Genomic DNA, 26,920 nt, shown 5'->3' with positions numbered 1-26,920 from the left:
CCACAACCTCCACAGGCCCTGAACAAAGGCCCACAGCCTCCCCAGGCCCCTGGCCCTGAACAAAGGGCCACAGCCTCCCCAGGCCACAGATGCTGAACAAAGGCCCACCGCCTCCTCAGGCCCCAGGCCCTGATCAAAGGCCCACAGCCTCCCCAGGCCCCAGGCCCTGAACAAAGGCCCACAGCCTCCCCAGGCCCTGAACAAAGGCCCACAGCCACCCCAGTTCCCTGGCTCTGAACAAAGGCCCACAGCCTCCCCAGGCCACCAGCCCTGAACAAAGGCCCACAGCCTCCTCAGGCCCTGAACAAAGGCCCACAGCCTCCCCAGGCCACAGGCCTTGAACAAAGGCCCACAGCCTCCCCAGGCCCTGAACAAAGGCCCACAGCCACCCCAGTTCCCTGGCTCTGAACAAAGGCCCACAGCCTCCCCAGGGTGCCAGCCCTGAACAAAGGCCCACAGCCTCCCCAGGCCCCTGAACAAAGGCCCACAGCCTCCCCAGGCCCTGGCCCTGAACAAAGGCCCATAGCCTCCCCAGGCCTCAAGCAATGGCCCACAGCCTCCCCAGGCCCTGAACAAAGGCCCACAGCCTCCCCAGGCCCTAAACAAAAGCCCACAGCATCCCCAGACCCGAAACAAAGGCCCACAGCCTCCCCAGGCCCTGAACAAAGGCCCATAGCCTCCCCAGGCCCTGAACAAATGCCCACAGCCTGCCCAGGCCCCTGAACAAAAGCCCACAGCCTCCCCAGGCCCTGAACAAAGGACCACAGCCTCCCCAGGCTCCAGTCCCTGAACAAAGGCCCAAAGCCTCCCCAGGCCCCCGGCCCTGAACAACGGCCCACAGTCTCCCCAGGCCCGAGGCCCTGAACAAAGGCCCACAGCCTCCTCAGGCCGCAGGCCCTGAACAAAGACCCACAGCCTCCCCAGGCCCTGAACAAAGGCCGACAGCCTCCCCAGGCTCCAGGCCCTGAACAAAGGCCCACAGCCTCTCCAGGCCCCTGGCCCTGAACAACGACCCACAGCCTCCCCAGGCCCGAGGCTCTGAACAAAGGCCCACAGCCTCCCCAGGCCGCAGGCCCTGAACAAAGGCCCACAGCCTCCTCAGGCCACAGGCCCTGAACAAAGGCCCACAGCCTCCCCAGGCCCTGAACAAAGGCCCACAGCCTCCCCTGGCCCTGAACAAAGGCCGACAGCCTCCCCAGGCTCCAGACCCTGAACAAATGCCCACAGCCTCCTCAGGACCCAGGCCCTGAACAAAGGCCCACAGTCTCCCCAGGCCCCAGGACCTGAACAAAGGCCGACAGCCTCCCCAGGCTCCAGGCCCTGAACAAAGGCCCACAGCCTCCCCAGGCCCCCGGCCCTGTACAACGACCCACAGCCTCCCCAGGCCCGAGGCCCTGAACAAAAGCCAACAGCCTCCCCATGCTCCAGGCCTTGAACAAACGCCCAGAGCCTCCCCAGGCTGCTGGCCCTGAACAAAGGCCCACAGACCCACACAAGGCCCCCGGCCCTCAACAAAGGCCCACAGCCTCCCCATGCCCCTGAGCCTAAACAAAGGCTGACAGCCCACCCCATGCTCCTGGCCCTGAACAATGGCCCACAGCCTCCTCAGGCCACAGGCCCTGAACAAAGGCCCACAGCCTCCCCAGGCCCCGGGCCCTGAACAAAGGCCCACAGACTCCCCAGGCCCCCGGCCCTGAACAAAGGCCCAGAGCCTCCCCAGGCCTCTGGCCCTGAACAAAGGCCCACAGCCTCCCCAGGCCCCAGGCCCTGAACAAAGGCCCACAGACACCCCAGTTCCCTGGCCCTGAACAAAGGCCCATAGCCTCCCCAGGCCGCCAGCCCTGAACAAAGGCCCACAGCCTCCGCAGGCCTCTGGCCCTGAACAAAGGCCCACAGCCTCCCCAGGCCCCAGGCCCTGAACAAAGGCCCACAGCATCCCCAGGCCTCTGGCCCTGAACAAAGGCCCACAGCCTCCCCAGGCCCCAGGCCCTGAACAAAGGCCCACAGACACCCCAGTTCCCTGGCCCTGAACAAAGGCCCATAGCCTCCCCAGGCCGCCAGCCCTGAACAAAGGCCCACAGCCTCCGCAGGCCGCAGGCCCTGAACAAAGGCCCACAGCCTCCTCAGGCCACAGGCCCTGAACAAAGGCCCACAGCCTCCCCAGGCCCCTGGCCCTGAACAAAGGCCCACAGCCTCCCCAGGCCCCCGGCCGTGAACAAAGACCCAGAGCCTCCTCAGGCCCCTGGCCATGAACAAAGGGCCACAGCCTCCGCAGGCCCCCGGCCCTGAACAAAGGCCCACAGCCTCCCTAGGCCCCAGACCCTGAACAAAGGCACACAGCCTCCCCACGCCCCAGGCCCTGAACAAAGGCCCACAGCCCTGAACAAAGGCCCACAGTCTCCCCAGGCCCCAGTCCCTGAACAAAGGCCCACAGCCTCCCCAGGCCTCTGGCCCTGAACAAAGGCCCACAGCCTCCCCAGGCCCCAGGCCCTGAACAAAGGCCCACAGCCACCCCAGTTCCCTGGCCCTGAACAAAGGCCCACAGCCTCCCCAGGCCGCCAGCCCTGAACAAAGGCCCACAGCCTCCCCAGGCCGCAGGCCCTGAACAAAGGCCCACAGCCTCCTCAGGCCACAGGCCCTGAACAAAGGCCCACAGCCTCCCCAGGCCCTGAACAAAGGCCCACAGCCTCTCCAGGCCCTGAACAAAGGCCCACAACCTCCCCAGGCCCTAAACAAAAGCCCACAGCATCCCCAGACCCGAAACAAAGGCCCACAGCCTCCCCAGGCCCTGAACAAAGGCCCATAGCCTCCCCAGGCCCTGAACAAATGCCCACAGCCTGCCCAGGCCCCTGAACAAAAGCCCACAGCCTCCCCAGGCCCTGAACAAAGGACCACAGCCTCCCCAGGCTCCAGTCCCTGAACAAAGGCCCAAAGCCTCCCCAGGCCCCCGGCCCTGAACAACGGCCCACAGTCTCCCCAGGCCCGAGGCCCTGAACAAAGGCCCACAGCCTCCTCAGGCCCCAGGCCCTGAACAAAGACCCACAGCCTCCCCAGGCCCTGAACAAAGGCCGACAGCCTCCCCAGGCTCCAGGCCCTGAACAAAGGCCCACAGACTCCCCAGGCCCCTGGCCCTGAACAACGACCCACAGCCTCCCCAGGCCCGAGGCTCTGAACAAAGGCCCACAGCCTCCCCAGGCCGCAGGCCCTGAACAAAGGCCCACAGCCTCCTCAGGCCACAGGCCCTGAACAAAGGCCCACAGCCTCCCCAGGCCCTGAACAAAGGCCCACAGCCTCCCCAGGCCCTGAACAAAGGCCGACAGCCTCCCCAGGCTCCAGGCCCTGAACAAATGCCCACAGCCTCCTCAGGACCCAGGCCCTGAACAAAGGCCCACAGTCTCCCCAGGCCCCAGGACCTGAACAAAGGCCGACAGCCTCCCCAGGCTCCAGGCCCTGAACAAAGGCCCACAGCCTCCACAGGCCCCCGGCCCTGAACAACGACCCACAGCCTCCCCAGGCCCGAGGCCCTGAACAAAAGCCAACAGCCTCCCCATGCCCCAGGCCTTGAACAAACGCCCAGAGCCTCCCCAGGCCCCAGGCCCTGAACAAAGGCCCACAGCCTCCCCAGGCCCTGAACAAAGGCCCACAGCCACCCCAGTTCCCTGGCTCTGAACAAAGGCCCACAGCCTCCCCAGGCCACCAGCCCTGAACAAAGGCCCACAGCCTCCTCAGGCCCTGAACAAAGGCCCACAGCCTCCCCAGGCCACAGGCCTTGAACAAAGGCCCACAGCCTCCCCAGGCCCTGAACAAAGGCCCACAGCCACCCCAGTTCCCTGGCTCTGAACAAAGGCCCACAGCCTCCCCAGGGTGCCAGCCCTGAACAAAGGCCCACAGCCACCCCAGGCCCCTGAACAAAGGCCCACAGCCTCCCCAGGCCCTGGCCCTGAACAAAGGCCCATAGCCTCCCCAGGCCTCAAGCAATGGCCCACAGCCTCCCCAGGCCCTGAACAAAGGCCCACAGCCTCCCCAGGCCCTAAACAAAAGCCCACAGCATCCCCAGACCCGAAACAAAGGCCCACAGCCTCCCCAGGCCCTGAACAAAGGCCCATAGCCTCCCCAGGCCCTGAACAAATGCCCACAGCCTGCCCAGGCCCCTGAACAAAAGCCCACAGCCTCCCCAGGCCCTGAACAAAGGACCACAGCCTCCCCAGGCTCCAGTCCCTGAACAAAGGCCCAAAGCCTCCCCAGGCCCCCGGCCCTGAACAACAGCCCACTGTCTCCCCAGGCCCGAGGCCCTGAACAAAGGCCCACAGCCTCCTCAGGCCGCAGGCCCTGAACAAAGACCCACAGCCTCCCCAGGCCCTGAACAAAGGCCGACAGCCTCCCCAGGCTCCAGGCCCTGAACAAAGGCCCACAGCCTCTCCAGGCCCCTGGCCCTGAACAACGACCCACAGCCTCCCCAGGCCCGAGGCTCTGAACAAAGGCCCACAGCCTCCCCAGGCCGCAGGCCCTGAACAAAGGCCCACAGCCTCCTCAGGCCACAGGCCCTGAACAAAGGCCCACAGCCTCCCCAGGCCCTGAACAAAGGCCCACAGCCTCCCCTGGCCCTGAACAAAGGCCGACAGCCTCCCCAGGCTCCAGACCCTGAACAAATGCCCACAGCCTCCTCAGGACCCAGGCCCTGAACAAAGGCCCACAGTCTCCCCAGGCCCCAGGACCTGAACAAAGGCCGACAGCCTCCCCAGGCTCCAGGCCCTGAACAAAGGCCCACAGCCTCCCCAGGCCCCCGGCCCTGTACAACGACCCACAGCCTCCCCAGGCCCGAGGCCCTGAACAAAAGCCAACAGCCTCCCCATGCCCCAGGCCTTGAACAAACGCCCAGAGCCTCCCCAGGCTGCTGGCCCTGAACAAAGGCCCACAGACCCACACAAGGCCCCCGGCCCTCAACAAAGGCCCACAGCCTCCCCATGCCCCTGAGCCTAAACAAAGGCTGACAGCCCACCCCATGCTCCTGGCCCTGAACAATGGCCCACAGCCTCCTCAGGCCACAGGCCCTGAACAAAGGCCCACAGCCTCCCCAGGCCCCGGGCCCTGAACAAAGGCCCACAGACTCCCCAGGCCCCCGGCCCTGAACAAAGGCCCAGAGCCTCCCCAGGCCTCTGGCCCTGAACAAAGGCCCACAGCCTCCCCAGGCCCCAGGCCCTGAACAAAGGCCCACAGACACCCCAGTTCCCTGGCCCTGAACAAAGGCCCATAGCCTCCCCAGGCCGCCAGCCCTGAACAAAGGCCCACAGCCTCCGCAGGCCTCTGGCCCTGAACAAAGGCCCACAGCCTCCCCAGGCCCCAGGCCCTGAACAAAGGCCCACAGCCTCCCCACGCCTCTGGCCCTGAACAAAGGCCCACAGCCTGCCCAGGCCCCAGGCCCTGAACAAAGGCCCACAGACACCCCAGTTCCCTGGCCCTGAACAAAGGCCCATAGCCTCCCCAGGCCGCCAGCCCTGAACAAAGGCCCACAGCCTCCGCAGGCCGCAGGCCCTGAACAAAGGCCCACAGCCTCCTCAGGCCACAGGCCCTGAACAAAGGCCCACAGCCTCCCCAGGCCCCTGGCCCTGAACAAAGGCCCACAGCCTCCCCAGGCCCCAGGCCCTGAACAAAGGCCCACAGCCACCCCAGTTCCCTGGCCCTGAACAAAGGCCCACAGCCTCCCCAGGCCGCCAGCCCTGAACAAAGGCCCACAGCCTCCCCAGGCCGCAGGCCCTGAACAAAGGCCCACATCCTCCTCAGGCCACAGGCGCTGAACAAAGGCCCACAGCCTCCCCAGGCCCTGAACAAAGGCCCACAGCCTCTCCAGGCCCTGAACAAAGGCCCACAACCTCCCCAGGCCCTAAACAAAAGCCCACAGCATCCCCAGACCCGAAACAAAGGCCCACAGCCTGCCCAGACCCCTGAACAAAAGCCCACAGCCTCCCCAGGCCCTGAACAAAGGACCACAGCCTCCCTAGGCTCCAGTCCCTGAACAAAGGCCCAAAGCCTCCCCAGGCCCCCGGCCCTGAACAACGGCCCACAGTCTCCCCAGGCCCGAGGCCCTGAACAAAGGCCCACAGCCTCCTCAGGCCCCAGGCCCTGAACAAAGACCCACAGCCTCCCCAGGCCCTGAACAAAGGCCGACAGCCTCCCCAGGCTCCAGGCCCTGAACAAAGGCCCACAGACTCCCCAGGCCCCTGGCCCTGAACAACGACCCACAGCCTCCCCAGGCCCGAGGCTCTGAACAAAGGCCCACAGCCTCCCCAGGCCGCAGGCCCTGAACAAAGGCCCACAGCCTCCTCAGGCCACAGGCCCTGAACAAAGGCCCACAGCCTCCCCAGGCCCTGAACAAAGGCCCACAGCCTCCCCAGGCCCTGAACAGAGGCCGACAGCCTCCCCAGGCTCCAGGCCCTGAACAAATGCCCACAGCCTCCTCAGGACCCAGGCCCTGAACAAAGGCCCACAGTCTCCCCAGGCCCCAGGACCTGAACAAAGGCCGACAGCCTCCCCAGGCTCCAGGCCCTGAACAAAGGCCCACAGCCTCCACAGGCCCCCGGCCCTGAACAACGACCCACAGCCTCCCCAGGCCCGAGGCCCTGAACAAAAGCCAACAGCCTCCCCATGCCCCAGGCCTTGAACAAACGCCCAGAGCCTCCCCAGGCTGCTGGCCCTGAACAAAGGCCCACAGACCCACCCAAGGCCCCCGGCCCTCAACAAAGGCCCACAGCCTCCCCATGCCCCTGAGCCTAAACAAAGGCTGACAGCCCACCCCATGCTGCTGGCCCTGAACAATGGCCCACAGCCTCCTCAGGCCACAGGCCCTGAACAAAGGCCCACAGCCTCCCCAGGCCCCGGGCCCTGAACAAAGGCCCACAGACTCCCCAGGCCCCCGGCCCTGAACAAAGGCCCAGAGCCTCCTCAGGCCCCTGGCCCTGAACAAAGGGCCACAGCCTCCGCATGCCCCCGGCCCTGAACAAAGGCCCACAGCCTCCCCAGGCCCCCGGCCCTGAACAACGGCCCACAGCCTCCCCAGGCCCCAGGCGCTGAACAAAGGCCCACAGCCTCCCCAGGCTCCATGCACTGAACAAAGGCCCACAGCCTCCCCAGGCCCCCGGCCCTGAACAACGGCCCACAGCCTCCCCAGGCTACATACACTGAACAAAGGCCCACAGCCTCCCCAGGCCCCCGGCCCTGAACAAAGGCCCACAGCCTCCCCAGGCCCCTGGCCCTGAACGAAGTCCCACAGCCTCACTAGGCCCCAGGACCTGAACAAAGGCCCACAGCCTCCCCAGGCCACTGGACCTGAACTAAGGCACACAGCCTCCCCAGGCCCCAAGCCATGAACAAAGGTCCACAGCCTCCTCAGGCCCTGAACAAAGGCCCACAGCCTCCCCAGGCCCTGAACAAAGGCCCACAGCCTCCCCAGGCCCCAGGCCCTGAACAAAGGCCCACAGCCTCCCCAGGCCACTGGCCCTGAACAAAGACCCATAGCCTCCCCAGGCCCCCGGCCCTGAACAAAGGCCCAGAGCCTCCTCAGGCCCCTGGCCCTGAACAAAGAGCCACAGCCTCCCCAGGCCCCCGGCCCTGAACAAAGGCACACAGCCTCCCCAGGCTCCAGGTCCTGAACAAAGGCCCACAGCCCTGAACAAAGGCCAACAGTCTCCCCAGGCCACAGTCCCTGAACAAAGGCCCACAGCCTCCCCAGGCCCCTGGCCCTGAACAAAGGGCCACAGCCTCCCCAGGCCACAGATGCTGAACAAAGGCCCACCGCCTCCTCAGGCCCCAGGCCCTGATCAAAGGCCCACAGCATCCCCAGGCCCCAGGCCCTGAACAAAGGCCCACAGCCTCCCCAGGCCCTGAACAAAGGCCCACAGCCACCCCAGTTCCCTGGCTCTGAACAAAGGCCCACAGCCTCCCCAGGCCGCCAGCCCTGAACAAAGGCCCACAGCCTCCTCAGGCCCTGAACAAAGGCCCACAGCCTCCCCAGGCCACAGGCCTTGAACAAAGGCCCACAGCCTCCCCAGGCCTTGAACAAAGGCCCACAGCCACCCAAGTTTCCTGGCTCTGAACAAAGGCCCACAGTCTCCCCAGGCTGCCAGCCCTGAACAAAGGCCCACAGCCTCCCCAGGCCCCTGAACAAAGGCCCACAGCCTCCCCAGGCCCTGGCCCTGAACAAAGGCCCATAGCCTCTCCAGGCCTCAAACAATGGCCCAGAGCCTCCCCAGGCCCCAGGCCCCAGACCCCCCGGCCCTGAACAAAGGCCAACAGCCTCCCCAGGCCCTGAACAAAGAACCACAGCCTCCCCAGGCCCCAGGCCCTGAATAAAGGCCCAAAGCCTCCAGGCCCCTGGCCCTGAACAAAGGCCCACAGCCTCCCCAGGCGCCAGGCCCTAAACAAAGGCCACAACCTCCACAGGCCCTGAACAAAGGCCCACAGCCTCCCCAGGCCCCTGGCCCTGAACAAAGGGCCACAGCCTCCCCAGGCCACAGATGCTGAACAAAGGCCCACCGCCTCCTCAGGCCCCAGGCCCTGATCAAAGGCCCACAGCCTCCCCAGGCCCCAGGCCCTGAACAAAGGCCCACAGCCTCCCCAGGCCCTGAACAAAGGCCCACAGCCTCCCCAGTTCCCTGGCTCTGAACAAAGGCCCACAGCCTCCCCAGGCCACCAGCCCTGATCAAAGGCCCACAGCCTCATCAGGCCCTGAACAAAGGCCCACAGCCTCCCCAGGCCACAGGCCTTGAACAAAGGCCCACAGCCTCCCCAGGCCCTGAACAAAGGCCCACAGCCACCCCAGTTCCCTGGCTCTGAACAAAGGCCCACAGCCTCCCCAGGGTGCCAGCCCTGAACAAAGGCCCACAGCCTCCCCAGGCCCTGAACAAAGGCCCACAGCCTCCCCAGGCCCTAAACAAAAGCCCACAGCATCCCCAGACCCGAAACAAAGGCCCACAGCCTCCCCAGGCCCTGAACAAAGGCCCATAGCCTCCCCAGGCCCTGAACAAATGCCCACAGCCTGCCCAGGCCCCTGAACAAAAGCCCACAGCCTCCCCAGGCCCTGAACAAAGGACCACAGCCTCCCCAGGCTCCAGTCCCTGAACAAAGGCCCAAAGCCTCCCCAGGCCCCCGGCCCTGAACAACGGCCCACAGTCTCCCCAGGCCCGAGGCCCTGAACAAAGGCCCACAGCCTCCTCAGGCCGCAGGCCCTGAACAAAGACCCACAGCCTCCCCAGGCCCTGAACAAAGGCCGACAGCCTCCCCAGGCTCCAGGCCCTGAACAAAGGCCCACAGCCTCTCCAGGCCCCTGGCCCTGAACAACGACCCACAGCCTCCCCAGGCCCGAGGCTCTGAACAAAGGCCCACAGCCTCCCCAGGCCGCAGGCCCTGAACAAAGGCCCACAGCCTCCTCAGGCCACAGGCCCTGAACAAAGGCCCACAGCCTCCCCAGGCCCTGAACAAAGGCCCACAGCCTCCCCTGGCCCTGAACAAAGGCCGACAGCCTCCCCAGGCTCCAGACCCTGAACAAATGCCCACAGCCTCCTCAGGACCCAGGCCCTGAACAAAGGCCCACAGTCTCCCCAGGCCCCAGGACCTGAACAAAGGCCGACAGCCTCCCCAGGCTCCAGGCCCTGAACAAAGGCCCACAGCCTCCCCAGGCCCCCGGCCCTGTACAACGACCCACAGCCTCCCCAGGCCCGAGGCCCTGAACAAAAGCCAACAGCCTCCCCATGCCCCAGGCCTTGAACAAACGCCCAGAGCCTCCCCAGGCTGCTGGCCCTGAACAAAGGCCCACAGACCCACACAAGGCCCCCGGCCCTCAACAAAGGCCCACAGCCTCCCCATGCCCCTGAGCCTAAACAAAGGCTGACAGCCGACCCCATGCTCCTGGCCCTGAACAATGGCCCACAGCCTCCTCAGGCCACAGGCCCTGAACAAAGGCCCACAGCCTCCCCAGGCACCGGGCCCTGAACAAAGGCCCACAGACTCCCCAGGCCCCCGGCCCTGAACAAAGGCCCAGAGCCTCCTCAGGCCCCTGGCCCTGAACAAAGGGCCACAGCCTCCGCAGGCCCCCGGCCCTGAACAATGGCCCACAGCCTCCATAGGCTCCATACACTGAACAAAGGCCCACAGCCTCCCCAGGCCCCCGGCCCTGAACAACGGCCCACAGCCTCCCCAGGCCCCAGGCACTGAACAAAGCCAACAATCTCCCCAGGCCCCCGGCCCTGAACAAAGGTCCACAGCCTCCCCAGGCCCCTGGCCCTGAACGAAGGCCCACAGCCTCACTAGGCCCCAGGCCCTGAACAAAGGCCCACAGCCTCCCCAGGCCACTGGGCCTGAACAAAGGCACACAGCCTCCCCACGCCCCAAGCCCTGAACAAAGGCCCACAGCCTCCACAGGCCCTGAACAAAGGCCCACAGCCTCCCCAGGCCCTGAACAAAGGCCCACAGCCTCCCCAGGCCCCAGGCCCTGAACAAAGGCCCACAGCCTCCCCAGGCCACTGGCCCTGAACAAAGACCCATAGCCTCCCCAGGCCCCCGGCCCTGAACAAAGGCCCAGAGCCTCCTCAGGCCCCTGGCCCTGAACAATGAGCCACAGCCTCCCCAGGCTCCAGGCCCTGAACAAAGGCCCACAGCCTCCCCAGGCCCCTGGCCCTGAACAACGACCCACAGCCTCCCCAGGCCCGAGGCCCTGAACAAAGGCCCACAGCCTCCCCAGGCCCCTGGCCCTGAACAAAGGCCCACAGGCCCCCCCCCAGTCCCCCGGCCCTGAACAAAGGCCCACAGCCTCCCCAGGCCCCTGGCCCTGAACAAAGGCCCACAGCCTCCCCAGGCCCCCGGCACTGAACAAAGGCCCAGAGACTCCTCAGGCCCCTGGCCCTGAACAAAGGGCCACAGACTCCGCAGGCCCCCGGCCCTGAACAAAGGCCCACAGCCTCCCCAGGCCCCAGACCCTGAACAAAGGCACACAGCCTCCCCAGGCCCCAGGCCCTGAACAAAGGCCCACAGCCCTGAACAAAGACCCACAGCCTCCCCAGGCCCCAGTCCCTGAACAAACGCCCACAGCCTCCCCAGGCCTCTGGCCCTGAACAAAGGCCCACAGCCTCCCCAGGCCCCAGGCCCTGAACAAAGGCCCACAGACACCCCAGTTCCCTGGCCCTGAACAAAGGCCCACAGCCTCCCCAGGCCGCCAGCCCTGAACAAAGGCCCACAGCCTCCGCAGGCCGCAGGCCCTGAACAAAGGCCCACAACCTCCTCAGGCCACAGGCCCTGAACAAAGGCCCACAGCCTCCCCAGGCCCCTGGCCCTGAACAAAGGCCCACAGCCTCCCCAGGCCCCCGGCCCTGAACAAAGGCCCAGAGCCTCCTCAGGCCCCTGGCCATGAACAAAGGGCCACAGCCTCCGCAGGCCCCCGGCCCTGAACAAAGGCCCACAGCCTCCCTAGGCCCCAGACCCTGAACAAAGGCACACAGCCTCCCCACGCCCCAGGCCCTGAACAAAGGCCCACAGCCTCCCCAGGCCCCTGGCCCTGAACAACGACCCACAGCCTCCCCAGGCCCGAGGCTCTGAACAAAGGCCCACAACCTCCTCAGGCCACAGGCCCTGAACAAAGGCCCACAACCTCCTCAGGCCACAGGCCCTGAACAAAGGCCCACAGCCTCCCCAGGCCCCAGGCCCTGAACAAAGGCCCACAGCCACCCCAGTTCCCTGGCCCTGAACAAAGGCCCACAGCCTCCCCAGGCCGCCAGCCCTGAACAAAGGCCCACAGCCTCCCCAGGCCGCAGGCCATGAACAAAGGCCCACAGCCTCCTCAGGCCACAGGCCCTGAACAAAGGCCCACAGCCTCCCCAGGCCCTGAACAAAGGCCCACAGCCTCCCCAGGCCCTGAGCAAAGGCCCACAGCCTCCCCAGGCCCTAAGCAAAAGCCCACAGCATCCCCACACCCGAAACAAAGGCCCACAGCCTCCCCAGGCCCTGAACAAAGGCCCATAGCCTCCCCAGGCCCTGAACAAATGCCCACAGCCTGCCCAGGCCCCTGAACAAAAGCCCACAGCCTCCCCAGGCCCTGAGCAAAGGACCACAGCCTCCCCAGGCTCCAGTCCCTGAACAAAGGCCCAAAGCCTCCCCAGGCCCCCGGCACTGAACAACGGCCCACAGTCTCCCCAGGCCCGAGGCCCTGAACAAAGGCCCACAGCCTCCTCAGGCCGCAGGCCCTGAACAAAGACCCACAGCCTCCCCAGGCCCTGAATAAAGGCCGACAGCCTCCCCAGGCTCCATGCCCTGAACAAAGGCCCACAGCCTCCCCAGGCCCCTGGCCCTGAACAACGACCCACAGCCTCCCCAGGCCCGAGGCTCTGAACAAAGGCCCACAGCCTCCCCAGGCCGCAGGCCCTGAACAAAGGCCCACAGCCTCCTCAGGCCACAGGCCCTGAACAAAGGCCCACAGCCTCCCCAGGCCCTGAACAAAGGCCCACAGCCTCCCCAGGCCCTGAACAAAGGCCGACAGCCTCCCCAGGCTCCAGGCCCTGAACAAATGCCCACAGCCTCCTCAGGACCCAGGCCCTGAACAAAGGCCCACAGTCTCCCCAGGCCCCAGGACCTGAACAAAGGCCGACAGCCTCCCCAGGCTCCAGGCCCTGAACAAAGGCCCACAGCCTCCCCAGGCCCCCGGCCCTGTACAACGACCCACAGCCTCCCCAGGCCCGAGGCCCTGAACAAAAGCCAACAGCCTCCCCATGCCCCAGGCCTTGAACAAACGCCCAGAGCCTCCCCAGGCTGCTGGCCCTGAACAAAGGCCCACAGACCCACACAAGGCCCCCGGCCCTCAACAAAGGCCCACAGCCTCCCCATGCCCCTGAGCCTAAACAAAGGCTGACAGCCCACCCCATGCTCCTGGCCCTGAACAATGGCCCACAGCCTCCTCAGGCCACAGGCCCTGAACAAAGGCCCACAGCCTCCCCAGGCCCCGGGCCCTGAACAAAGGCCCACAGCCTCCCCAGGCCCCAGACCCTGAACAAAGGCACACAGTCTCCGCAGGCCCCAGGCCCTGAACAAAGGCCCACAGCCCTGAACAAAGACCCACAGCCTCCCCAGGCCCCAGTCCCTGAACAAACGCCCAGAGCCTCCCCAGGCTGCTGGCCCTGAACAAAGGCCCACAGACCCACCCAAGGACCCCGGCCCTCAACAAAGGCCCACAGCCTCCCCATGCCCCTGAGCCTAAACAAAGGCTGACAGCCCACCCCATGCTGCTGGCCCTGAACAATGGCCCACAGCCTCCTCAGGCCACAGGCCCTGAACAAAGGCCCACAGCCTCCCCAGGCCCCGGGCCCTGAACAAAGGCCCACAGACTCCCCAGGCCCCCGGCCCTGAACAAAGGCCCAGAGCCTCCTCAGGCCCCTGGCCCTGAACAAAGGGCCACAGCCTCCGCATGCCCCCGGCCCTGAACAAAGGCCCACAGCCTCCCCAGGACCCCGGCCCTGAACAACGGCCCACAGCCTCCCCAGGCCCCAGGCGCTGAACAAAGGCCCACAGCCTCCCCAGGCTCCATGCACTGAACAAAGGCCCACAGCCTCCCCAGGCCCCCGGCCCTGAACAACGGCCCACAGCCTCCCCAGGCTACATACACTGAACAAAGGCCCACAGCCTCCCCAGGCCCCCGGCCCTGAACAAAGGCCCACAGCCTCCCCAGGCCCCTGGCCCTGAACGAAGTCCCACAGCCTCACTAGGCCCCAGGACCTGAACAAAGGCCCACAGCCTCCCCAGGCCACTGGACCTGAACAAAGGCACACAGCCTCCCCAGGCCCCAAGCCATGAACAAAGGCCCACAGCCTCCCCAGGCCCTGAACAAAGGCCCACAGCCTCCCCAGGCCCCAGGCCCTGAACAAAGGCCCACAGCCTCCCCAGGCCACTGGCCCTGAACAAAGACCCATAGCCTCCCCAGGCCCCCGGCCCTGAACAAAGGCCCAGAGCCTCCTCAGGCCCCTGGCCCTGAACAAAGAGCCACAGCCTCCCCAGGCCCCCGGCCCTGAACAAAGGCACACAGCCTCCACAGGCTCCAGGTCCTGAACAAAGGCCCACAGCCCTGAACAAAGGCCGACAGTCTCCCCAGGCCCCAGTCCCTGAACAAAGGCCCAAAGCCTCCCCAGGCCCCTGGCCCTGAACAAAGGGCCACAGCCTCCCCAGGCCACAGATGCTGAACAAAGGCCCACCGCCTCCTCAGGCCCCAGGCCCTGATCAAAGGCCCACAGCCTCCCCAGGCCCCAGGCCCTGAACAAAGGCCCACAGCCTCCCCAGGCCCTGAACAAAGGCCCACAGCCACCCCAGTTCCCTGGCTCTGAACAAAGGCCCACAGCCTCCCCAGGCCGCCAGCCCTGAACAAAGGCCCACAGCCTCCTCAGGCCCTGAACAAAGGCCCACAGCCTCCCCAGGCCACAGGCCTTGAACAAAGGCCCACAGCCTCCCCAGGCCTTGAACAAAGGCCCACAGCCACCCAAGTTTCCTGGCTCTGAACAAAGGCCCACAGTCTCCCCAGGCTGCCAGCCCTGAACAAAGGCCCACAGCCTCCCCAGGCCCCTGAACAAAGGCCCACAGCCTCCCCAGGCCCTGAACAAAGGCCCATAGCCTCTCCAGGCCTCAAACAATGGCCCAGAGCCTCCCCAGGCCCCAGGCCCCAGACCCCCCGGCCCTGAACAAAGGCCAACAGCCTCCCCAGGCCCTGAACAAAGAACCACAGCCTCCCCAGGCCCCAGGCCCTGAATAAAGGCCCAAAGCCTCCAGGCCCCTGGCCCTGAACAAAGGCCCACAGCCTCCCCAGGCGCCAGGCCCTAAACAAAGGCCACAACCTCCACAGGCCCTGAACAAAGGCCCACAGCCTCCCCAGGCCCCTGGCCCTGAACAAAGGGCCACAGCCTCCCCAGGCCACAGATGCTGAACAAAGGCCCACCGCCTCCTCAGGCCCCAGGCCCTGATCAAAGGCCCACAGCCTCCCCAGGCCCCAGGCCCTGAACAAAGGCCCACAGCCTCCCCAGGCCCTGAACAAAGGCCCACAGCCACCCCAGTTCCCTGGCTCTGAACAAAGGCCCACAGCCTCCCCAGGCCACCAGCCCTGATCAAAGGCCCACAGCCTCATCAGGCCCTGAACAAAGGCCCACAGCCTCCCCAGGCCACAGGCCTTGAACAAAGGCCCACAGCCTCCCCAGGCCCTGAACAAAGGCCCACAGCCACCCCAGTTCCCTGGCTCTGAACAAAGGCCCACAGCCTCCCCAGGGTGCCAGCCCTGAACAAAGGCCCACAGCCTCCCCAGGCCCCTGAACAAAGGCCCACAGCCTCCCCAGGCCCTGGCCCTGAACAAAGGCCCATAGCCTCCCCAGGCCTCAAGCAATGGCCCACAGCCTCCCCAGGCCCTGAACAAAGGCCCACAGCCTCCCCAGGCCCTAAACAAAAGCCCACAGCATCCTCAGACCCGAAACAAAGGCACACAGCCTCCCCAGGCCCTGAACAAAGGCCCATAGCCTCCCCAGGCCCTGAACAAATGCCCACAGCCTGCCCAGGCCCCTGAACAAAAGCCCACAGCCTCCCCAGGCCCTGAACAAAGGACCACAGCCTCCCCAGGCTCCAGTCCCTGAACAAAGGCCCAAAGCCTCCCCAGGCCCCCGGCCCTGAACAACGGCCCACAGTCTCCCCAGGCCCGAGGCCCTGAACAAAGGCCCACAGCCTCCTCAGGCCGCAGGCCCTGAACAAAGACCCACAGCCTCCCCAGGCCCTGAACAAAGGCCGACAGCCTCCCCAGGCTCCAGGCCCTGAACAAAGGCCCACAGCCTCTCCAGGCCCCTGGCCCTGAACAACGACCCACAGCCTCCCCAGGCCCGAGGCTCTGAACAAAGGCCCACAGCCTCCCCAGGCCGCAGGCCCTGAACAAAGGCCCACAGCCTCCTCAGGCCACAGGCCCTGAACAAAGGCCCACAGCCTCCCCAGGCCCTGAACAAAGGCCCACAGCCTCCCCTGGCCCTGAACAAAGGCCGACAGCCTCCCCAGGCCCCAGACCCTGAACAAATGCCCACAGCCTCCTCAGGACCCAGGCCCTGAACAAAGGCCCACAGTCTCCCCAGGCCCCAGGACCTGAACAAAGGCCGACAGCCTCCCCAGGCTCCAGGCCCTGAACAAAGGCCCACAGCCTCCCCAGGCCCCCTTCCCTGTACAACGACCCACAGCCTCCCCAGGCCCGAGGCCCTGAACAAAAGCCAACAGCCTCCCCATGCCCCAGGCCTTGAACAAACGCCCAGAGCCTCCCCAGGCTGCTGGCCCTGAACAAAGGCCCACAGACCCACACAAGGCCCCCGGCCCTCAACAAAGGCCCACAGCCTCCCCATGCCCCTGAGCCTAAACAAAGGCTGACAGCCCACCCCATGCTCCTGGCCCTGAACAATGGCCCACAGCCTCCTCAGGCCACAGGCCCTGAACAAAGGCCCACAGCCTCCCCAGGCCCCGGGCCCTGAACAAAGGCCCACAGACTCCCCAGGCCCCCGGCCCTGAACAAAGGCCCAGAGCCTCCTCAGGCGCCTGGCCCTGAACAAAGGGCCACAGCCTCCGCAGGCCCCCGGCCCTGAGCAATGGCCCACAGCCTCCATAGGCTCCATACACTGAACAAAGGCCCACAGCCTCCCCAGGCCCCCGGCCCTGAACAACGGCCCACAGCCTCCCCAGGCCCCAGGCACTGAACAAAGCCAACAATCTCCCCAGGCCCCCGGCCCTGAACAAAGGTCCACAGCCTCCCCAGGCCCCTGGCCCTGAACGAAGGCCCACAGCCTCACTAGGCCCCAGGCCCTGAACAAAGGCCCACAGCCTCCCCAGGCCACTGGGCCTGAACAAAGGCACACAGCCTCCCCACGCCCCAAGCCCTGAACAAAGGCCCACAGCCTCCACAGGCCCTGAACAAAGGCCCACAGCCTCCCCAGGCCCTGAACAAAGGCCCACAGACTCCCCAGGCCCCAGGCCCTGAACAAAGGCCCACAGCCTCCCCAGGCCACTGGCCCTGAACAAAGACCCATAGCCTCCCCAGGCCCCCGGCCCTGAACAAAGGCCCAGAGCCTCCTCAGGCCCCTGGCCCTGAACAATGAGCCACAGCCTCCCCAGGCCCCAGGCCCTGAACAAAGGCCCACAGCCTCCCCAGGCCCCTGGCCCTGAACAACGACCCACAGCCTCCCCAGGCCCGAGGCCCTGAACAAAGGCCCACAGCCTCCCCAGGCCCCTGGCCCTGAACAAAGGCCCACAGGCGCCCCCCCAGTCCCCCGGCCCTGAACAAAGGCCCACAGGCTCCCCAGGCCCCTGGCCCTGAACAAAGGCCCACAGCCTCCCCAGGCCCCCGGCACTGAACAAAGGCCCAGAGACTCCTCAGGCCCCTGGCCCTGAACAAAGGGCCACAGCCTCCGCAGGCCCCCGGCCCTGAACAAAGGCCCACAGCCTCCCCAGGCCCCAGACCCTGAACAAAGGCACACAGCCTCCCCAGGCCCCAGGCCCTGAACAAAGGCCCACAGCGCTGAACAAAGACCCACAGCCTCCCCAGGCCCCAGTCCCTGAACAAACGCCCACAGCCTCCCCAGGCCTCTGGCCCTGAACAAAGGCCCACAGCCTCCCCAGGCCCCAGGCCCTGAACAAAGGCCCACAGACACCCCAGTTCCCTGGCCCTGAACAAAGGCCCACAGCCTCCCCAGGCTGCCAGCCCTGAACAAAGGCCCACAGCCTCCGCAGGCCGCAGGCCCTGAACAAAGGCCCACAACCTCCTCAGGCCACAGGCCCTGAACAAAGGCCCACAGCCTCCCCAGGCCCCTGGCCCTGAACAAAGGCCCACAGCCTCCCCAGGCCCCCGGCCCTGAACAAAGGCCCAGAGCCTCCTCAGGCCCCTGGCCATGAACAAAGGGCCACAGCCTCCGCAGGCCCCCGGCCCTGAACAAAGGCCCACAGCCTCCCTAGGCCCCAGACCCTGAACAAAGGCACACAGCCTCCCCACGCCCCAGGCCCTGAACAAAGGCGCACAGCCTCCCCACGCCCCAGGCCCTGAACAAAGGCCCACAGCCCTGAACAAAGGCCCACAGTCTCCCCAGGCCCCAGTCCCTGAACAAAGGCCCACAGCCTCCCCAGGCCTCTGGCCCTGAACAAAGGCCCACAGCCTCCCCAGGCCCCAGGCCCTGAACAAAGGCCCACAGCCACCCCAGTTCCCTGGCCCTGAACAAAGGCCCACAGCCTCCCCAGGCCGCCAGCCCTGAACAAAGGCCCACAGCCTCCCCAGGCCGCAGGCCCTGAACAAAGGCCCACAGCCTCCTCAGGCCACAGGCCCTGAACAAAGGCCCACAGCCTCCCCAGGCCCTGAACAAAGGCCCACAGCCTCCCCAGGCCCTGAGCAAAGGCCCACAGCCTCCCCAGGCCCTAAACAATAGCCCACAGCATCCCCAGACCCGAAACAAAGGCCCACAGCCTCCCCAGGCCCTGAACAAAGGCCCATAGCCTCCCCAGGCCCTGAACAAATGCCCACAGCCTGCCCAGGCCCCTGAACAAAAGCCCACAGCCTCCCCAGGCCCTGAGCAAAGGACCACAGCCTCCCCAGGCTCCAGTCCCTGAACAAAGGCCCAAAGCCTCCCCAGGCCCCCGGCCCTGAACAACGGCCCACAGTCTCCCCAGGCCCGAGGCCCTGAACAAAGGCCCACAGCCTCCTCAGGCCGCAGGCCCTGAACAAAGACCCACAGCATCCCCAGGCCCTGAACAAAGGCCGACAGCCTCCCCAGGCTCCAGGCCCTGAACAAAGGCCCACAGCCTCCCCAGGCCCCTGGCCCTGAACAACGACCCACAGCCTCCCCAGGCCCGAGGCTCTGAACAAAGGCCCACAGCCTCCCCAGGCCGCAGGCCCTGAACAAAGGCCCACAGCCTCCTCAGGCCACAGGCCCTGAACAAAGGCCCACAGCCTCCCCAGGCCCTGAACAAAGGCCCACAGCCTCCCCAGGCCCTGAACAAAGGCCGACAGCCTCCCCAGGCTCCAGGCCCTGAACAAATGCCCACAGCCTCCTCAGGACCCAGGCCCTGAACAAAGGCCCACAGTCTCCCCAGGCCCCAGGACCTGAACAAAGGCCGACAGCCTCCCCAGGCTCCAGGCCCTGAACAAAGGCCCACAGCCTCCCCAGGCCCCCGGCCCTGTACAACGACCCACAGCCTCCCCAGGCCCGAGGCCCTGAACAAAAGCCAACAGCCTCCCCATGCCCCAGGCCTTCAACAAACGCCCAGAGCCTCCCCAGGCTGCTGGCCCTGAACAAAGGTCCACAGACCCACACAAGGCCCCCGGCCCTCAACAAAGGCCCACAGCCTCCCCATGCCCCTGAGCCTAAACAAAGGCTGACAGCCCACCCCATGCTCCTGGCCCTGAACAATGGCCCACAGCCTCCTCAGGCCACAGGCCCTGAACAAAGGCCCACAGCCTCCCCAGGCCCCGGGCCCTGAACAAAGGCCCACAGCCTCCCCAGGCCCCAGACCCTAAACAAAGGCACACAGCCTCCGCAGGCCCCAGGCCCTGAACAAAGGCCCACAGCCCTGAACAAAGACCCACAGCCTCCCCAGGCCCCAGTCCCTGAACAAACGCCCAGAGCCTCCCCAGGCCTCTGGCCCTGAACAAAGGCCCACAGCCTCCCCAGGCCCCAGGCCCTGAACAAAGGCCCACAGACACCCCAGTTCCCTGGCCCTGAACAAAGGCCCACAGCCTCCCCAGGCCGCCAGCCCTGAACAAAGGCCCACAGCCTCCGCAGGCCGCAGGCCCTGAACAAAGGCCCACAACCTCCTCAGGCCACAGGCCCTGAACAAAGGCCCACAGCCTCCCCAGGCCCCTGGCCCTGAACAAAGGCCCACAGCCTCCCCAGGCCCCCGGCCCTGAACAAAGGCCCAGAGCCTCCTCAGGCCCCTGGCCATGAACAAAGGGCCACAGCCTCCGCAGGCCCCCGGCCCTGAACAAAGGCCCACAGCCTTCCTAGGCCCCAGACCCTGAACAAAGGCACACAGCCTCCCCACGCCCCAGGCCCTGAACAAAGGCGCACAGCCTCCCCACGCCCCAGGCCCTGAACAAAGGCCCACAGCCCTGAACAAAGGCCCACAGTCTCCCCAGGCCCCAGTCCCTGAACAAAGGCCCACAGCCTCCCCAGGCCTCTGGCCCTGAACAAAGGCCCACAGCCTCCCCAGGCCCCAGGCCCTGAACAAAGGCCCACAGCCACCCCAGTTCCCTGGCCCTGAACAAAGGCCCACAGCCTCCCCAGGCCGCCAGCCCTGAACAAAGGCCCACAGCCTCCCCAGGCCGCAGGCCCTGAACAAAGGCCCACAGCCTCCTCAGGCCACAGGCCCTGAACAAAGGCCCACAGCCTCCCCAGGCCCTGAACAAAGGCCCACAGCCTCCCCAGGCCCTGAGCAAAGGCCCACAGCCTCCCCAGGCCCTTAACAAAAGCCCACAGCATCCCCAGACCCGAAACAAAGGCCCACAGCCTCCCCAGGCCCTGAACAAAGGCCCATAGCCTCCCCAGGCCCTGAACAAATGCCCACAGCCTGCCCAGGCCCCTGAACAAAAGCCCACAGCCTCCCCAGGCCCTGAACAAAGGACCACAGCCTCCCCAGGCTCCAGTCCCTGAACAAAGGCCCAAAGCATCCCCAGGCCCCCGGCCCTGAACAACGGCCCACAGTCTCCCCAGGCCCGAGGCCCTGAACAAAGGCCCACAGCCTCCTCAGGCCGCAGGCCCTGAACAAAGACCCACAGCCTCCCCAGGCCCTGAACAAAGGCCGACAGCCTCCCCAGGCTCCAGGCCCTGAACAAAGGCCCACAGCCTCCCCAGGCCCCTGGCCCTGAACAACGACCCACAGGCTCCCCAGGCCCGAGGCTCTGAACAAAGGCCCACAGCCTCCCCAGGCCGCAGGCCCTGAACAAAGGCCCACAGCCTCCTCAGGCCACAGGCCCTGAACAAAGGCCCACAGCCTCCCCAGGCCCTGAACAAAGGCCCACAGCCTCCCCAGGCCCTGAACAAAGGCCGACAGCCTCCCCAGGCTCCAGGCCCTGAACAAATGCCCACAGCCTCCTCAGGACCCAGGCTCTGAACAAAGGCCCACAGTCTCCCCAGGCCCCAGGACCTGAACAAAGGCCGACAGCCTCCCCAGGCTCCAGGCCCTGAACAAAGGCCCACAGCGTCCCCAGGCCCCCGGCCCTGTACAACGACCCACAGCCTCCCCAGGCCCGAGGCCCTGAACAAATGCCAACAGCCTCCCCATGCCCCAGGCCTTGAACAAACGCCCAGAGCCTCCCCAGGCTGCTGGCCCTGAACAAAGGCCCACAGACCCACCCAAGGCCCCCGGCCCTCAACAAAGGCCCACAGCCTCCCCATGCCCCTGAGCCTAAACAAAGGCTGACAGCCCACCCCATGCTCCTGGCCCTGAACAATGGCCCACAGCCTCCTCAGGCCACAGGCCCTGAACAAAGGCCCACAGCCTCCCCAGGCCCCCGGCCCTGAACAACGGCCCACAGCCTCCCCAGGCCCCAGGCACTGAACAAAGCCAACAATCTCCCCAGGCCCCCGGCCCTGAACAAAGGCCCACAGCCTCCCCAGGCCCCTGGCCCTGAACGAAGGCCCACAGCCTCACTAGGCCCCAGGCCCTGAACAAAGGCCCACAGCCTCCCCAGGCCACTGGGCCTGAACAAAGGCACACAGCCTCCCCAGGCCCCAAGCCCTGAACAAAGGCCCACAGCCTCCACAGGCCCTGAACAAAGGCCCACAGCCTCCCCAGGCCCTGAACAAAGGCCCACAGCCTCCCCAGGCCCTAGGCCCTGAACAAAGGCCCACAGCCTCCCCAGGCCACTGGCCTTGAACAAAGACCCATAGCCTCCCCAGGCCCCCGGCCCTGAACAAAGGCCCAGAGCCTCCTCAGGCCCCTGGCCCTGAACAAAGAGCCACAGCCTCCCCAGGCCCCCGGCCCTGAACAAAGGCACACAGCCTCCCCAGGCTCCAGGTCCTGAACAAAGACCCACAGCGTTGAACAAAGGCCGACAGTCTCCCCAGGCCCCAGTCCCTGAACAAAGGCCCACAGCCTCCCCAGGCCCCTGGCCCTGAACAAAGGGCCACAGCCTCCCCAGGCCCTGGCTCTGAACAAAGGACCACAGCCTCCCCAGGCACCAAACAAAGGCCCAGAGCCTCCCCAGGCCCCAGGCCCCCCGGCCCTGAACAAAGGCCAACAGCCTCCCCAGGCCCCAGGCCCTGAACAAAGGGCACAGCATCCCCAGGCCCTGAACAAAGAACCACAGCCTCCCCAGGCCGAAGGCCCTGAACAAAGGCCCACAGCCCTCTCAGGCCCCAGGCCCTTAACAAAGGCCCACAGCCTCCTCAGGCCCCAGGCCCTGAACAAAGGCTGACAGCCTCCACAGGCTCGAGGCACTGAACAAAGGCCCACAGCCTCCCCAGGACCCAGGCCCTGAACAAAGGCCAACAGCCTCCCCAGGCCTTGAACAAAGGCCCACAACCTCCCAAGGCCCCTGGCCCTGAACAAAGGCCCACAGCCGCCCTCCCCCAGGCCCCCGGCCCTGAACAAAGGCCCACAGCCTCCCCAGGCCCCTGGCCCTGAACAAAGGCCCACAGCCTCCCCAGGCCCCCGGCTCTGAACAAAGACCCAGATCCTGCTCAGGCCCCTGGCCCTGAACAAAGGGTCACAGCCTCCCCAGGCCCCCGGCACTGAACAAAGGCCCACAGCCTCCCCAGGCCCTAAACAAAAGCCCACAGCATCCCCAGACCCGAAACAAAGGCCCACAGCCTCCCCAGGCCCTGAACAAAGGCCCATAGCCTCCCCAGGCCCTGAACAAATGCCCACAGCCTGCCCAGGCCCCTGAACAAAAGCCCACAGCCTCCCCAGGCCCTGAGCAAAGGACCACAGCCTCCCCAGGCTCCAGTCCCTGAACAAAGGCCCAAAGCCTCCCCAGGCCCCCGGCCCTGAACAACGGCCCACAGTCTCCCCAGGCCCGAGGCCCTGAACAAAGGCCCACAGCCTCCTCAGGCCGCAGGCCCTGAACAAAGACCCACAGCATCCCCAGGCCCTGAACAAAGGCCGACAGCCTCCCCAGGCTCCAGGCCCTGAACAAAGGCCCACAGCCTCCCCAGGCCCCTGGCCCTGAACAACGACCCACAGCCTCCCCAGGCCCGAGGCTCTGAACAAAGGCCCACAGCCTCCCCAGGCCGCAGGCCCTGAACAAAGGCCCACAGCCTCCTCAGGCCACAGGCCCTGAACAAAGGCCCACAGCCTCCCCAGGCCCTGAACAAAGGCCCACAGCCTCCCCAGGCCCTGAACAAAGGCCGACAGCCTCCCCAGGCTCCAGGCCCTGAACAAATGCCCACAGCCTCCTCAGGACCCAGGCCCTGAACAAAGGCCCACAGTCTCCCCAGGCCCCAGGACCTGAACAAAGGCCGACAGCCTCCCCAGGCTCCAGGCCCTGAACAAAGGCCCACAGCCTCCCCAGGCCCCCGGCCCTGTACAACGACCCACAGCCTCCCCAGGCCCGAGGCCCTGAACAAAAGCCAACAGCCTCCCCATGCCCCAGGCCTTGAACAAACGCCCAGAGCCTCCCCAGGCTGCTGGCCCTGAACAAAGGCCCACAGACCCACACAAGGCCCCCGGCCCTCAACAAAGGCCCACAGCCTCCCCATGCCCCTGAGCCTAAACAAAGGCTGACAGCCCACCCCATGCTCCTGGCCCTGAACAATGGCCCACAGCCTCCTCAGGCCACAGGCCCTGAACAAAGGCCCACAGCCTCCCCAGGCCCCAGACCCTAAACAAAGGCACACAGCCTCCGCAGGCCCCAGGCCCTGAACAAAGGCCCACAGCCCTGAACAAAGACCCACAGCCTCCCCAGGCCCCAGTCCCTGAACAAACGCCCAGAGCCTCCCCAGGCCTCTGGCCCTGAACAAAGGCCCACAGCCTCCCCAGGCCCCAGGCCCTGAACAAAGGCCCACAGACACCCCAGTTCCCTGGCCCTGAACAAAGGCCCACAGCCTCCCCAGGCCGCCAGCCCTGAACAAAGGCCCACAGCCTCCGCAGGCCGCAGGCCCTGAACAAAGGCCCACAACCTCCTCAGGCCACAGGCCCTGAACAAAGGCCCACAGCCTCCCCAGGCCCCTGGCCCTGAACAAAGGCCCACAGCCTCCCCAGGCCCCCGGCCCTGAACAAAGGCCCAGAGCCTCCTCAGGCCCCTGGCCATGAACAAAGGGCCACAGCCTCCGCAGGCCCCCGGCCCTGAACAAAGGCCCACAGCCTTCCTAGGCCCCAGACCCTGAACAAAGGCACACAGCCTCCCCACGCCCCAGGCCCTGGACAAAGGCGCACAGCCTCCCCACGCCCCAGGCCCTGAACAAAGGCCCACAGCCCTGAACAAAGGCCCACAGTCTCCCCAGGCCCCAGTCCCTGAACAAAGGCCCACAGCCTCCCCAGGCCTCTGGCCCTGAACAAAGGCCCACAGCCTCCCCAGGCCCCAGGCCCTGAACAAAGGCCCACAGCCACCCCAGTTCCCTGGCCCTGAACAAAGGCCCACAGCCTCCCCAGGCCGCCAGCCCTGAACAAAGGCCCACAGCCTCCCCAGGCCGCAGGCCCTGAACAAAGGCCCACAGCCTCCTCAGGCCACAGGCCCTGAACAAAGGCCCACAGCCTCCCCAGGCCCTGAACAAAGGCCCACAGCCTCCCCAGGCCCTGAGCAAAGGCCCACAGCCTCCCCAGGCCCTTAACAAAAGCCCACAGCATCCCCAGACCCGAAACAAAGGCCCACAGCCTCCCCAGGCCCTGAACAAAGGCCCATAGCCTCCCCAGGCCCTGAACAAATGCCCACAGCCTGCCCAGGCCCCTGAACAAAAGCCCACAGCCTCCCCAGGCCCTGAACAAAGGACCACAGCCTCCCCAGGCTCCAGTCCCTGAACAAAGGCCCAAAGCATCCCCAGGCCCCCGGCCCTGAACAACGGCCCACAGTCTCCCCAGGCCCGAGGCCCTGAACAAAGGCCCACAGCCTCCTCAGGCCGCAGGCCCTGAACAAAGACCCACAGCCTCCCCAGGCCCTGAACAAAGGCCGACAGCCTCCCCAGGCTCCAGGCCCTGAACAAAGGCCCACAGCCTCCCCAGGCCCCTGGCCCTGAACAACGACCCACAGGCTCCCCAGGCCCGAGGCTCTGAACAAAGGCCCACAGCCTCCCCAGGCCGCAGGCCCTGAACAAAGGCCCACAGCCTCCTCAGGCCACAGGCCCTGAACAAAGGCCCACAGCCTCCCCAGGCCCTGAACAAAGGCCCACAGCCTCCCCAGGCCCTGAACAAAGGCCGACAGCCTCCCCAGGCTCCAGGCCCTGAACAAATGCCCACAGCCTCCTCAGGACCCAGGCTCTGAACAAAGGCCCACAGTCTCCCCAGGCCCCAGGACCTGAACAAAGGCCGACAGCCTCCCCAGGCTCCAGGCCCTGAACAAAGGCCCACAGCGTCCCCAGGCCCCCGGCCCTGTACAACGACCCACAGCCTCCCCAGGCCCGAGGCCCTGAACAAATGCCAACAGCCTCCCCATGCCCCAGGCCTTGAACAAACGCCCAGAGCCTCCCCAGGCTGCTGGCCCTGAACAAAGGCCCACAGACCCACCCAAGGCCCCCGGCCCTCAACAAAGGCCCACAGCCTCCCCATGCCCCTGAGCCTAAACAAAGGCTGACAGCCCACCCCATGCTCCTGGCCCTGAACAATGGCCCACAGCCTCCTCAGGCCACAGGCCCTGAACAAAGGCCCACAGCCTCCCCAGGCCCCCGGCCCTGAACAACGGCCCACAGCCTCCCCAGGCCCCAGGCACTGAACAAAGCCAACAATCTCCCCAGGCCCCCGGCCCTGAACAAAGGCCCACAGCCTCCCCAGGCCCCTGGCCCTGAACGAAGGCCCACAGCCTCACTAGGCCCCAGGCCCTGAACAAAGGCCCACAGCCTCCCCAGGCCACTGGGCCTGAACAAAGGCACACAGCCTCCCCAGGCCCCAAGCCCTGAACAAAGGCCCACAGCCTCCACAGGCCCTGAACAAAGGCCCACAGCCTCCCCAGGCCCTGAACAAAGGCCCACAGCCTCCCCAGGCCCTAGGCCCTGAACAAAGGCCCACAGCCTCCCCAGGCCACTGGCCTTGAACAAAGACCCATAGCCTCCCCAGGCCCCCGGCCCTGAACAAAGGCCCAGAGCCTCCTCAGGCCCCTGGCCCTGAACAAAGAGCCACAGCCTCCCCAGGCCCCCGGCCCTGAACAAAGGCACACAGCCTCCCCAGGCTCCAGGTCCTGAACAAAGACCCACAGCGTTGAACAAAGGCCGACAGTCTCCCCAGGCCCCAGTCCCTGAACAAAGGCCCACAGCCTCCCCAGGCCCCTGGCCCTGAACAAAGGGCCACAGCCTCCCCAGGCCCTGGCTCTGAACAAAGGACCACAGCCTCCCCAGGCACCAAACAAAGGCCCAGAGCCTCCCCAGGCCCCAGGCCCCCCGGCCCTGAACAAAGGCCAACAGCCTCCCCAGGCCCCAGGCCCTGAACAAAGGGCACAGCATCCCCAGGCCCTGAACAAAGAACCACAGCCTCCCCAGGCCGAAGGCCCTGAACAAAGGCCCACAGCCCTCTCAGGCCCCAGGCCCTTAACAAAGGCCCACAGCCTCCTCAGGCCCCAGGCCCTGAACAAAGGCTGACAGCCTCCACAGGCTCGAGGCACTGAACAAAGGCCCACAGCCTTCCCAGGACCCAGGCCCTGAACAAAGGCCAACAGCCTCCCCAGGCCTTGAACAAAGGCCCACAACCTCCCAAGGCCCCTGGCCCTGAACAAAGGCCCACAGCCGCCCTCCCCCAGGCCCCCGGCCCTGAACAAAGGCCC

Source organism: Pristiophorus japonicus, chromosome 12 (assembly GCF_044704955.1).
Source record: "Pristiophorus japonicus isolate sPriJap1 chromosome 12, sPriJap1.hap1, whole genome shotgun sequence".
In the NCBI taxonomy this organism is placed as follows: Eukaryota; Metazoa; Chordata; class Chondrichthyes; family Pristiophoridae; genus Pristiophorus; species Pristiophorus japonicus.
This window is presented reverse-complemented; position numbering follows the sequence as displayed.